The sequence below is a fragment of the Coenobita brevimanus genome, chromosome 67, assembly GCF_032717465.1.
Source record: "Coenobita brevimanus isolate Jiangsu-jjx chromosome 67, ASM3271746v2, whole genome shotgun sequence".
In the NCBI taxonomy this organism is placed as follows: Eukaryota; Metazoa; Arthropoda; class Malacostraca; order Decapoda; family Coenobitidae; genus Coenobita; species Coenobita brevimanus.
In genome coordinates, this window is record NC_137020.1 from 15,600,830 (window position 1) to 15,614,598 (window position 13,769).

The following is a 13,769-nucleotide window of genomic DNA, read 5'->3' on the forward strand; positions in this document are numbered from 1 at the left end:
AAATATAAGTTCGCTGGTCTAGCTCTTTGTATTGAAGACAACTTTCAAAAAAAGAGATCATGACAAATGCGTCAAAGCACCTACAGGAGATACCGAAAACCATCTTTGAAAATGTTTCAGGCAGTGAAAAGAACGCTAGGCTACTTTTGTGAAGTATGAAGGAGCCTAGTTTGAGGGGGATTAGTGTCCTACCTCAACTAGTTAGCTATATATTTCGTTAGAGCCTAAAGATATATATATATATATATATATATATATATATATATATATATGCTTGAAAGGGTACAACAAGCACGAAAGGTTGCCGGTTCCTTGACAGCAGTGATACGAAACAGGGAACTGAACATGGAAGTGGAAAAGTTACTACACGATAGTGTTGTGATACCAACTCTAACATAAGGAAGTGGAGTTTGGATCTTGTTGAAGGGATGCAAGTCAAGAGTGAGAGTAGTGGAAATGAGTTATTTGAGAGGAGCATGAGGAGACACATGGAGAGACAGACTGACAAATGAGGAGGTGAACGAGCATTGTGGTGTGGATGTGGATGTGATAGAAAGTGTTATGAGAAACACACTGATGTGGTTCGGCCATGTGGAGAAAATGGAGAGTGAGAGACTGACAAGGACAGTGTATGTGAGTGAGGTGAGGGGCAGAGAGGGAAGGGGAGGCCAAGGATGCGATGAAGGAATGGAGTGGAGAGGTATATGAGGGAGTGGGTGTGTGAGCTGGGAGCAGGGCAGTGAAATGGCGGGGAACAGAACGACATGGAGGAGATTTGTGTATGGGATTAAGGCGTTTGGATATATATATATATATATATAGATAGATATAGATATATATATATAGATAGATAGATATATATATATATATATATATATAGATAGATATATATATATATATATATATATATATATGTATATATATAGATAGATAGATATAGATATAGATATATATATATATATATATAGATATATATATATATATAGATATATATATATATATATATATATATATAGATCAGCTAGTCAGGTCAGGTGCGGGTAAGGGGATGGATCTGTTATGATGTGGCAGGGGTAAACCAGTTCTGCTGTCGGGCCCTGCTGCGGATGTCACTGATTGCATTGCGCAGTTGACCCTTGTGCAGTGTGATGCGGTGAGGATCTGTCCGTTCTCCCCTTTGGAGCTAAGATGCGAATGAATGTGTTTGAATGGATGAGTAAATGGAGAGTGAGTCGTCCTGTCTCGGCTACCTCCCTTTTCTTGGGGGAAGCAGCCTAGGTATATAGATAGATAGATAGACAGATATATATATATATCTATCTATCTATATATGTATCTATCCATATATATATATATATATATATATACAATCACTGCTCATATAACGTGCGAATAATGTTCCTGGAAGGTCCCGCTTTATGAGAATTCCACGTTATACAGTCATATGTTTATTTGTTAAATGTTTTCATGATACCCAAGCCAGCCTTAACTTCACCTTTTAGGGCAATTTTCTGGGATTTTTCCCTGGTTTTTTACGTACCTAAAAATGACTTCAGTACATACAAACACTGGAGGATTTCTCACCTTGAATTGAAGAGTTTGTGGGCTTCCTGAGGGAAGTGGGAGTCGGTTTTCAAGGCAGAGAAGGACACCTACTGGTCCCATTCGCGTGTGACGCTAGGCATATTGTCATGTAGTGAGCATTTTGTTGAGTGGAATTGTAGCCGACGATTTTTCCCTTTTCGGATACCCAATATTTCGTCATACGAACTTGTGTGGGATTATATGATGCCCCTCAGTGGTGGGTGAGGCTGGTCAACGCAGAATATCTAACACCAAGGATATAAAGCCTAATTTAAAGTTCCATATCCAGAAATCAGAACAATGGATACACATCTTTAACGAGAGCACTGACCCGACCTGACACATGTATTCTGGTGTGGCGGATCAAGCTTTGTGCACATCACACCACTCCGACCCCCACTACACTGCAATGGCTGATGCAACTATCATGGCGGATACGAGCTCAGTGAGTGATGAGATGTCCTCGGGCATTGAGGAAGAAACAACCATAGAGGCGGAATCGACAGAAGTGATCAACGAGAGGAAGAGGACGAACAGGAGTGCTGAGTCAGATGCGAGAGATGACGAGGAAGACAGTGGCAGAAAGAAGGTGAGAAATAGAGGTAACAGTGAAGAGCATAGTGGAATAGAGCTACATTTGTCGGTGACATCAAGTGCAGCGTCATCACCACGTGGGCCAGCAGTAGAGGTCAGGCAGGGTAGGACAGAGGCATCCCCTGGAAATAGAATGAGACTACTATTCCCAAACGACACGGACCTTCCATTCTATCAAAAACTATTATGGACAGTCAAACTTGCCAGAGCACACAGAAGGTTTGAAGTTTTGTTCAGAGATGGCAAGAATCGCCCCTAAGTCACAGTAGGCAGCCAAGAGGCGGTCGATATGCTCACCAGAACTGAGTATGAGGATTATAGTCCTGCAGGTGGCAGAGGAGAGAGAATAACATACCAAAGTTATTGTCTTCAATTATCCCTTAGAACTGGACCCACTGTTCATTCTAGATCAGGGGTTCCCAACCTGGGGTAAATTACCCCAAGTGGGGTAATTTGGTCTTTTGTGAAGGGTAATGGGGGAGGTAACAAAAAAAAAAAAAATCTAAAAATCATACCAGTTATGATAGACTTTCAGACCTATACTAAAATTCAGAGATGAATGTTTAAAGTCTGTTTATTTGGTATCAGTGTTAATAATAAAAATAAATTACTCCTTGTAATACCGGACTCTCTTGGTTTTAGCCTACATTCAAACTAAAATCTAGGCATCAAAATGTTAAGCAGCTAAAATGCAATTGTGGAAACATAAGCAATGAGGGGTAATGAGTGAAGGGAGGTGTGGAAAATGGGGTAATGGGTAAATAAAGGTTGGGAACCCCTGTTCTAGATGATGCAAGAGTTGTCTGGGCAAAGAGCCATGTAATTAGAGGCAAGCAGAAAAACCAAGTTCTTGCTCTAATCAAAGGAGAAGTCTCAGATGAAATCTTCGTGACAGGGGCGGGCAAGAGGAGTTCCAACATACAAGGCCTTTTCCTTTCACCTAATCCCTCATCTTATGCTGTTAATCTTTTCTCTCCATTGGGCTCCTCCGATCACACCCTCATCACATGAACATGTTCTAATGCTCCAGTAAGGTCTGTGGATGTTTGCAAGAAGTGGCAGCTGTTGGACTTTGGAGCTGCTGATTGGAAGACCCTCAGGCAGCACTTCTTTGATTTTCCCTGGAATGATTATTGCTTCCATGACCGTGAGATATGTGAGTGTGCCGTGCGAATTTCAGAGGTAATTTTCTCGAGTAAGGAAACATACATTCCTTTCTCTTATCCTGAGACTAATGCAAAAAAATAATGATTTAATCACGCTTGCTCTAATGTGTTCACAACAAGAACACCTTCAAAAGTTAGTAGAGCCAACCCACCCTGGACTCTCATGCTCTCTGTACTTTGCTAAGCTAAAAACAATTTCATTTGTACGAAATGCTCTGAACTCTCCAACTCAAATACTTACTGCTCCTTCTGGTTCCTTGCCAAAAACCTTCTTCACAACTTACTTCAGCATCCTTCCCTCCTCTTTTCTGCTCAAAGGGCTCTGTAGCTGTTTCTTCTACTGATAAAGCAGAACTCTATGCCCAGGCTTTCCTCCCCAGTTCCACCTTTCACGACTGATTGATTTATTGAATATATTTAAGATCTGGCGGCGCAATTGCCAGGGTTATATGCCGCCAGCCACCTTACATGATACTGATGCTGTCCTTCACTCACTTCCCCCCATGGTTAACATTTAAATTTCTTAACCTGATATGTTTTCTGCCATCAATGGCCACAATACTTGATAAGGGATATGGGCCTGATAGGGTCCCTCCTGTCATCCTCAAGAACTGTGCTTCGGTGTTCACCATGCATAGGTAAACTTCTTCAAATTTCTCTGTCAGCTTGTACCTTTCCTTCTTGCTGGAAGTTTGCATTCATTCAGCTCGTCCCAAAGAAATGTGATCATTACCAATTTTCGAACTATCGCCCAGTTGCATTAACATACTGTGCCTCAAAAGTTATTGAGTCTATTCGTAACAAAAAAGAAAAGCATCTTTCCTATTACAACCTTCTTTCTGATCGTTAGTATGGGTTCCGTCAGGGACACTCCACTGGTGATCTCACATATCTTTCAGACGCCTGGTCATCCTCCTTTCGGGACTTTGGCAAGCACTTTGCCATTGTACCTGACATCTCAAAGGCTTTCGATCGAGTCTGCCATAAATCTATAATTTCCAAACTGTCTTTTACGGTTTCTATCCTTCTATATGTGCCTTCATCTCCAGCTTCCTTTCTGGTCTTTCTATAGCTGCTGTTGTAGACGGTCACCATTCTCCTAGATATATTACTAGTGGTGTTCCTCAGGGCTCTGTCCTATCACCAACTCTCTTCCTTTAATTCAGAAAATGACCTAAGCTGTACATGTAACGCAATCCACTCATATGCTGATGATTCCACCCTTCACCTTTCCATTCGCTTCCCACAGCGTATATCTCAGCAGGTACTTAAACAAGGACCAGGTCATGGTACATCTAATGTCTGACTTGGCGCATATCTCTAGATGGGGTAAAAGAAATATTTTTATTTTTAATGTGCCAAAAACTCAGTTCTGACACCTATCAACCCCTCAAAACCTTCCACAGGAGTACCCACCAATGTTCAGTAATGTCCAGCTGAATCCTTTATCATCTTTAACCCCTACACCTCAGGGATATTGAAGTCACTTCTTGCATATTCTGCAGGGATATTCACGCTCCGTCTGTCTTTTTAAAAATATTTGCCAAAAATCAGTTATTACTCCAGAATATAATAGTTAAATATGCATACAGCACATACCTTCAGCTTTCTCCTGGGATGTTTGTCGAGCTTTCGTCGACAGCTGTAGGACTTACGAAGATTTCTGACGTTGGGTAGTGAAGTCTCCACTTTACACTTCCCGACACGCTGTAATATGATTACCACAGCCTGGTATTATCACTAGAAACACTATTCTATGATTTTCAAGTAGTCTGGAATCCATACTCGAAAAAAAACACTGTTAAAGCAATGTAAATTACGAGCGCGTACGAGCTTCCCACCCATGCTCGTTCCCCGCTGGTATTCTGTCGTTTATTATTCACAAACACATTCACACTTTATATTCCTGTTACTTAATTACACTTATATATATCTACAGTATCTATCCATAAGTTTCCTTCAGTAATAGTAGTTTATTTTCACTCCAGGCATTCATTTTTTCGTTCAGTAAGCTACGTAATGTATTTTCAGTATTTACATTTCTGTTTTATTTACACTGTGTTATGCACTGTCACTTGCAGTAACTTATAAAACTACTTTGCACAGTTCAATCATATTTACATTCATTGCTTTCACTTTCTATTTACACATTATTTACACATTATTTACATTTTCACTTCCACTGTTTTAGAGTCACCAGAAAGATCGTAGCCACTGTCCATCATTATCATTAATATTAGCCAGTTCACATTCCACAGCAGTCACTTAGCCCTTTACCCCTTCAAATGCGAGGTTTAATAGGGGTAGAGGTTACAGAGCCCTTTGCAGATGGCTAAGGACAGGCTCGAATCGGACGTGGTTTCACCTTGAAAGACGACAGTAAACTGGATGATGTGGCATAGGGGCAGGGAAGGGTTGACAATGTCAGCTGTTAAGTTATATGCCATGAAATGATTGACAGAAAATCTAGACAATACATAATAAATTAAGTAGTTCCAGGTGAATGTAAATATCACTTAGGCTTCTCCCTTCCTTTCTTATATATATTTCTATTACGAGAACAGGTCATACGGCACATTTCAAGGGTAAATAAACAGGGGAAATTAGCGAACGAGTGCACATTGGGTGTTGTCAGGTGATAATTAGCCCATTCCAGATGTATGACAGTATCAATTACCTTTTCTATTTCTTTTATATATTATTATGTATATGAACAGGGCATGAGGCACATTTCAGTGGATAAAATGAGTGGAAAAATCTGTCCAAATATGTGTAGCGCAGTGCAGCTGGGCAGGCGGGAGGAGAGGGTAATGGAGGGGAGGTAAGGAAGGGAGTCAAGGACAGGGGAAAAATGGCCAAATTGTCAACAGTGGATGGGAGTACAGATAACATTAGTAGAACTGAGTATAGCTGGACACTGGCAGTATTGATAGATGATACAGAATCACAAAAGTGACCCCCCACCGTATGATTCCTTGCTCCCAAGCGTCACAAAAGTGGCGCCCCGCGTTTTTTTTTTTTTTTATGTGCTCGACTCTGGGCATAGGCTTCTCAGCTTGCTCCCAAGGCCCAGTAGTCCTGCTACATATCGTACACCTCTACATGTCACCACTTCGGCGCTAACACCCACCGTCCATATTGAATACATGCTAGGGCTGTCTCATACAGGACTGGTGTATTAGTATTAGCGGGGGTATTTTTACGACATGTCGGCGGGTCTTCTGATAGATCGGTAAACTCTGCCGTATGAAATTCAAACCATTAAACTGTTCCCTGCACCAGCGGGAATTTGAACCTGGGTCCGGTAGGACCGCAAGCCACCTCTCTACCGATTGAGCCACCGCCTCCCCCCATCAACTCTGGCGGGAGGCGAACCCGTGTCCACCAGTGTGCGAAACGCACACTCTACCACTGCACCACAGAGGCTCCAAAATGCTTCTAAGTGTAATTGTAGTGGCTTTGGATGTGTGTGTAGTCTATGAACCAAGTGTAATCGGCCCGCGCAACCCAACTGGGTGCAAGCATACTTTACAGTAAGCGACACTGGTTCAATCACAGCACCCCTTGTGTCCGCCAATGTAGTACGTGGCTGGGTGAACACTCCCAAAGTTTATAACCCTGGCGGGGCACGAACCCTAGTTAAGGGGTTAAACATACTTGTGGTTTCATTCTCTCAGGATTTCTCTTGGAAAGATCATTTTACATCTCTTGTGTAATCTACATCCACAAAATTAGGTGTGCTAAGTCGACTTCGTAACTTCCTTACCTCTGCACAGTTGCTGACTTTATACATGGGTTTTAGTCATCCCTGTGTAGAGAACAACTCTCATGTATGGGCAGGTTCCCCACATACAGCTCTTCTCAATAGGGGGGAGTCAAAGGCTTTTTGTCACATTAACTCTCCTCCTCTTACTGGTTCCCTTCAACCCGCGTCTCTTCACAGCACTGTTCCAACTTTATCTCTTTTCTGTCAGTACTTCAATGGTCACTACTTACTGTCTGCTTGCACCCCTTCACGAATACAACGGGCACGTAACACCCATCTAACTCTCATCCAGCTCTATAATACAAGAGTTAACCTTTACTCCCAGTCTGTCATTAATGTAACAGGTCAACTCTGGAACTCTCTCTCTCTCTCTCTCTTTATGTATTTTCTACTTCCTATAATGTCCAGTCTTTGAAACACAACGTGTTCAGGCATCTCGAAATGAAAGGATCTCGAATTTGGCTCTTTCTTGTATTGTTTTTGTTTTTTATTGGAAGAAACGATGTTGCCTCCTGCTCTTTGGTTCCTTCTTCCTTCCAAAAAAAAATGTTATCATCAGAAAAAATACAGGTATTATTATAAAAAAAAATCTTCAGATATGGCCCATTATAGCCCACATTATAGGACTATGATACTGGGTGGGTTTACTCTTCCTCTTAGTTTAATCTACCACCACAAAAATTATGGTTTTGCTTGGAAAACCGTTCCAAATTAACTGGTAAACATGTCGGTAGATCTGCAGCACTCCACGTGGTGCTGTTCAAGGCTGTATCAGTCAGTCCTGGATCTTCACGGAAACATGGTATAATGCATATACTGCAGGTTAAGGTGCTGTCCTGCAATTAGGCCTCACGAGGTCACAGGATTTCTTGCTGTGTGAAATGATTCTAGCTACTTTGCATCTGTTTACAGTCCTGGTGTACACACACACACACACACACACACACACACACACACACACATATATATATATATCTATATCTATCTATCTATCATATATATATATATATATGTATATATATATATATATATATATATATATATAGCACAGGGGCCCTGCAGTACCATACTTTCGTGTCGTCAGTAAAAGGAGTCATCCAAAACCATTACGTGTATGAAACATATTTTCAGATGAATATAGTACAGTAATAATTATGTCCAATAATACAAACCAAGTTCGACACTACCAGTAACTTAGTATAAACGTCGTTTTCATCTTACTGTGCCGCAAATACGTGCTAACGAGAATGGATGAAATATTATTACTCAAGCATCATAGTGCACTCCAATATTACTATCCTTTCTCCGACCCTTCCTTTTTCAGTGGTGTGCAAATGTTTACGAATAAGAGATTTGTCCGTTTTTATACCGCTTGCCAATAGGTAATTAGCCTGGGGGTTAGTTAGGTAGGTAAATTCCCTGCACCACAGACAAAGAGAACAGCTAACTAGGACAGCACACACTTGTGCCAAAATGAGAGAGTTTTATTGCCCTTGGCGGAAGAGCGAAAGGCAGAGGCTAAATAAGGGAGTCTCCCTCTCGGTGCGTGAGACTTGGCACGTGCCACGAGGTTATGTGTCTCGGTATTCTTACATAATTGACTGAATTGGCTTACAAATGTTCTGGGGCAGCTGTCTGTGTAATAATGTCAATACAACATCATTTCAATGTGAAAAAATAAACCACACAGTACACTTTAACGAATATTAAATATGTTCATAGTGGCAGTCCCAGTACAATGAAGGCGGGATGGATACCTTGAAAACAAGACCTCACTTTCATTTAGTTTAAGCAGCAGGTTTCAAACCACCTCTGCGGAGTGTTTGACTTTTGACGGTATTATATGAAGTTGTGTGAAGTTGCTGGAGATAGTAAAAAGAAATAAATGTCCTGGACGTGACAATACAAAGTGAAATTTTTTTTTTATTTTTTGCACTGATAATAGAGAAAAGAAGCTCGGGAACATCGGAAAAGTGAAGAAAATGTAAGTTCGCTAGTCTAGCTCTTCGTATTGAAGACAACTTTCAAATAAGAGATCATGACAAATGCGTCAAAGCACCTACAGGAGATACCGAAAACCGTCTTTGAAAAATGTTTCAGGCAGTGGAAAGAACGCTAGGCTACTTTTGTGAAGTATGAAGGGGCCTTGTTTGAGGGGGATTAGTGTCCTACCTCAACTAGTTAGCTATATATTTTGTTAGAGCATCAAGTCAGATATATATATATATATATATATATATATATATATATATATATAGAGAGAGAGAGAGAGAGAGAGAGAGAGAGACAGGGTGTATGTGAGTACGTTTAAGTACTTGGGTAGTGTGATGAGTAAGGATGGAAGTTTGGACGGTGAAGTGCTTGAATGGGTACAACAAGGAAGAAAGGTTGCCGGTTCCTTGACAGCAGTGATACGAAACAGGGAACTGAGCATAGAAGTGAAAAAGTTACTACATGATAGTGTTGTGGTACCAACTCTAACATAAGGAAGTGGAGTTTGGATCTTGTTGAAGGGATGCAAGTCAAGAGTGAGAGTAGTGGAAATGAGTTATTTGAGAGGAGCATTAGAGGTCACATAGAGAGACAGACTGACAAATGAGGAGGTGAACGAGCGTTGTGGTGTTGATATGGATGTGATATAAAGTGTTATGAGAAACACACTGACGTGGTTTGGCCATGTGGAGAGAATGGAGAGTGAGAGACTGACAAGGACAGTGTATGTGAGTGAGGTGAGGGGGAGAGAGGGAAGGGGAGGCCAAGGATGCGATGAAGGAATGGAGAGGTATATGAGGGAGTGGGTGTGTGAGCTGGGAGCAGGGCAGTGAAATGGCGGGGGACAGAGCGACATGGAGGCGATTTGTGTATGGGATTAAGGCGTTTATATATATATATATATATATATATATATATATATATATATATATATATATATATATATATATATATATATATATATATATATATATATATATATATATATATATACAGTCACTGCTCACATAACGCGCGAATATTGTTCCTGGAAGGTCCCGCTTTATGAGAATTCCACGTTATACAGTCATATGTTTATTTGTTAAATGGTTTCATGATACCCAAGCCAGCCTTAACTTCACCTTTTGGGGCAATTTTCTCGGATTTTTCCCCGGATTTTTACCTACCTAAAAATGACTTCAGTACATACAGACACTGGAGGATTTCTCACCTTGAATTGAAGAGTTTGTGGGCTTCCTGGGGGAAGTGGGAGTCGGGTTTCAAGGCAGGGCAGGACACCTACTGGTCCCATTCGCGTGTAACGCTGGGCATGTTGGCATGTAGTGAGCATTTTGTTGAGTGGAGTTGTAGCCGACGATTTTCCCCTTTTTGGATACCCAATATTTCGTCATACGAACTTGTGTGGGATTATATGATGCCCCTCAGGGATGGGTGAGGCTGGTCAACGCAGAATATCCAACACCAAGGATTAGCCTAATTTAAAGTTCCAGATCCAGAAATCAGAACAATGGATACACATCTTTAACGAGAGCACTGACCCGACCTGACACGTGTACTCCGGTGTGGCAGATCGAGCTTTGTGCTCATCACACCACTCCGACCCCCACTACACTGCAATGGCTGATGCAACTATCATGGCGGATACGAGCTCAGTGAGTGATGAGATGTCCTCAGGCATTGAGGAAGAAACAACCATAGAGGCGGAATCGACAGAAGTGATCAACGAGAGGAAGAGGACGAACAGGAGTAATGAGTCAGATGCGAGCGATGACGAGGAAGACAGTGGCAGTAAGAAGGTGAGAAATAGAGGTAACAGTGAAGAGAATAGTGGAATAGAGCTACATGTGTCGGGGACATCAGGTGCAGCGTCATCACCACGTGGGCCAGCAGTAGAGGTCAGGCAGGGTAGGACAGAGGGATCCCCTGGAAATAGAATGAGACTACTATTCCCGAACGACAAGGACCTTCCATACTACCAAAAACTATTATGGACAGTCAAACTTGCCAGAGCACACAGAAAGTTTGAAGTTTTGTTCAGAGATGGCAAGAATCGCCCTTAAGTCACAGTGGGCAGCCAAGAGGCGGTCGATATGCTCACCAGAACTGAGTATGAGGATATAGTCCTGCAGGTGCCAGAGGAGAGAGAATAACATACCAAAGTTATTGTCTTCAATTATCCCTTAGAACTGGACCCACTGTTCATTCTAGATGATGCAAGAGTTGTCTGGGCAAAGAGGCATGTAATTAGAGGCAAGGAGAAAAACCAAGTTCTTGTTCTAATGAAAGGAGAAGTCCCAGATGAAATCTTCGTGACAGGGGCGGGCAAGAGGAGTTCCAACATACAAGGCCTTTTCCTTTCGACTAATCCTTCAATTACGCTGTTAATCTTTTCTCTCCATTGGGCTCCTCCGATCACCCCCTCATCACCTGAACATGTTCTAATGCTCCAGTAAGGTCTGTGGATGTTTGCAAGAAGTGGCAGCTGTTGGACTTTGGTGCTGCTATTGGAAGACCCTCAGGCAACACTTCTTTGATTTTCCCTGGAATGATTATTGCTTCCATGACAGTGAGATATGTGAGTGTGCCATGCGAATTTCTAAGGTAATTTTCTCGAGCAAGGAAACATACATTCCTTTCTCTTATCCTGAGACTAATGCAAAAAAATAATGATTTAATCACGCTTGCTCTAATGTTTTCACAACAAGAACACCTTCAAAAGTTAGTAGAGCCATCCCACCCTCGACTCTCATGCTCTCTGTACTTTGCTAAGCTAAAAATAACTTCATTTCTATGAAATGCTCTGAAGTCTCCAACTTAAATACTTACTGCTCTTGGTTCATTGCCAAAAACCTTCTTCACAACTTAGTTCAGCATCCTTCCCTCCTCTTTTCTGCTCAAAGGGCTCTGTAGCTGTTTCTTCTACTGAAAAACAGCAGAACTCTATGCCCAGGCCTTCCTCCTCAGTTCCACCTTTCGCGACTGATTGATTTATTGAATATAATTAAGATCTGGTGGTGCAATTGCCAGGTTTTATATGCCGCCAGCCACCTTACACGATACTGATCCTGTCCTTCACTCACTACCCCCCATTGGTAACATTTAAATTTCTTAACCTGTTATGTTTTCTGCCATCAATGGCCACAATACTTGATGTGGGATATAGGCCTGATGGGATCCCTCCTGTTGTCCTCAAGAACTGTGCTTCGGTGTTTACACTATGCATAGGTAAACTTTTTCAAATTTGTCTGTCAGCTTGTACCTTTCCTTCTTGCTGGAAGTTTGCTTTCATTCAGCTTGTCCCAAAGAAATGTGACCATTACCAATCCTCGAACTGTCGCCCAGTTGCCTTAACATTCTGTGCCTCAAAAGATATTGGCTCTATTCGTAACAAAAATGAAAAGCATCTCTCCTATTACAACCTTCTTTCAGATCGTTAGTATCGATTGTGTCAGGGACACTCCACTGGTGATCTCACATATCTTTCAGACGCCTGGTCCTCCTCCTTTCGGGACTTTGGCAAGCACTTTGCCATTGTACCTGACATCTCAAAGGCTTTCGATCGAGTCTGCCATTAATCTATAATTTCCAAACTGTCTTTTACGGTTTCTATCCTTCTATATGTGCCTTCATCTCCAGCTTCCTTTCTGGTCTTTCTATACCTGCTGTTGTAGACGGTCACCATTCTCCTAGATATATTACTAGTGGTTTTCCTCAGGGCTCTGTCCTATCACCAACTCTCTTCCTTTAATTCAGAAAATGACCTAAGCTGTACATGTAACGCAATCCACTCATATGCTGATGATTCCACCTTTCACCTTTCCATTCGCTTCCCACAGTGTATATCTCAGCAGGTACTTAAACAAGGACCAGGTCATGGTACATCTAATGTCTGACTTGGCGCATATCTCTAGATGGGGTAAAAGTAATCTTTTTATTTTTAATGTGTCAGAAACTCAGTTCTTACACCTATCAACCCCTCAAAACCTTCCACAGGAGTACCCACCAATGTTCAGTAATGTCCAGCTGAATCCTTTATCATCTTTAACCCCTACACCTCGGGGATGTTGGAGCCGCTTCTTGCATGTTCTGTAGGGATATTCGCGCTCCAGCTGATTTTTAAAAATATTTGCCAAAAATCAGTTATTCCATCCATCCATCCATTGCCAGACTCCACGTATCCCAAACGGGGTGGTCAAGGGCTTAGAGTTAACTGTTTTACAGGGAGGGGCACTAATCCTCCACCAACCCCACTTGACACGTAGGGATGCCAACAGCATCTGGTGTTCCCTGGCGGTCACCCATCCAAGAACTAACCAGACCCAACGTTGCTTAACTTCGCTGATCGGATGGGAAGCGGTGTACTCAACGTGGCATGGCCGTATTACCCCAGAATATTATAGTTAAATATGCATACAGCACATACCTTCAGCTTTCTCCTTGGATGTTTGTTGAGCTTTCGTCAACAACTGTAGGACTTATGAAGACTTCTGAAGTTGGGTAACGAAGTCTCCACTTTACACTTCCCGACACGCCGTAATATGACTACCAAAGCCTGGTATTATCACTAGAAACACTATTCTATGATTTTCAAGTAGTTTGGAATCCATACTCGAAAAAAAACACTGCGAAAGCAATGTAAATAACGAGTGCGTACGAGCTTCCCACCC

At 41.8% G+C, this 13,769-nt stretch overlaps 1 pseudogene; it reads right to left on the bottom strand.

The window, feature by feature from the left end:
- Nucleotides 1-13,367: 13,367 nt before the first annotated feature.
- On the bottom strand, nt 13,368-13,486 carry LOC145405709 (5S ribosomal RNA; annotated as a pseudogene).
- Nucleotides 13,487-13,769: the final 283 nt, after the last annotated feature.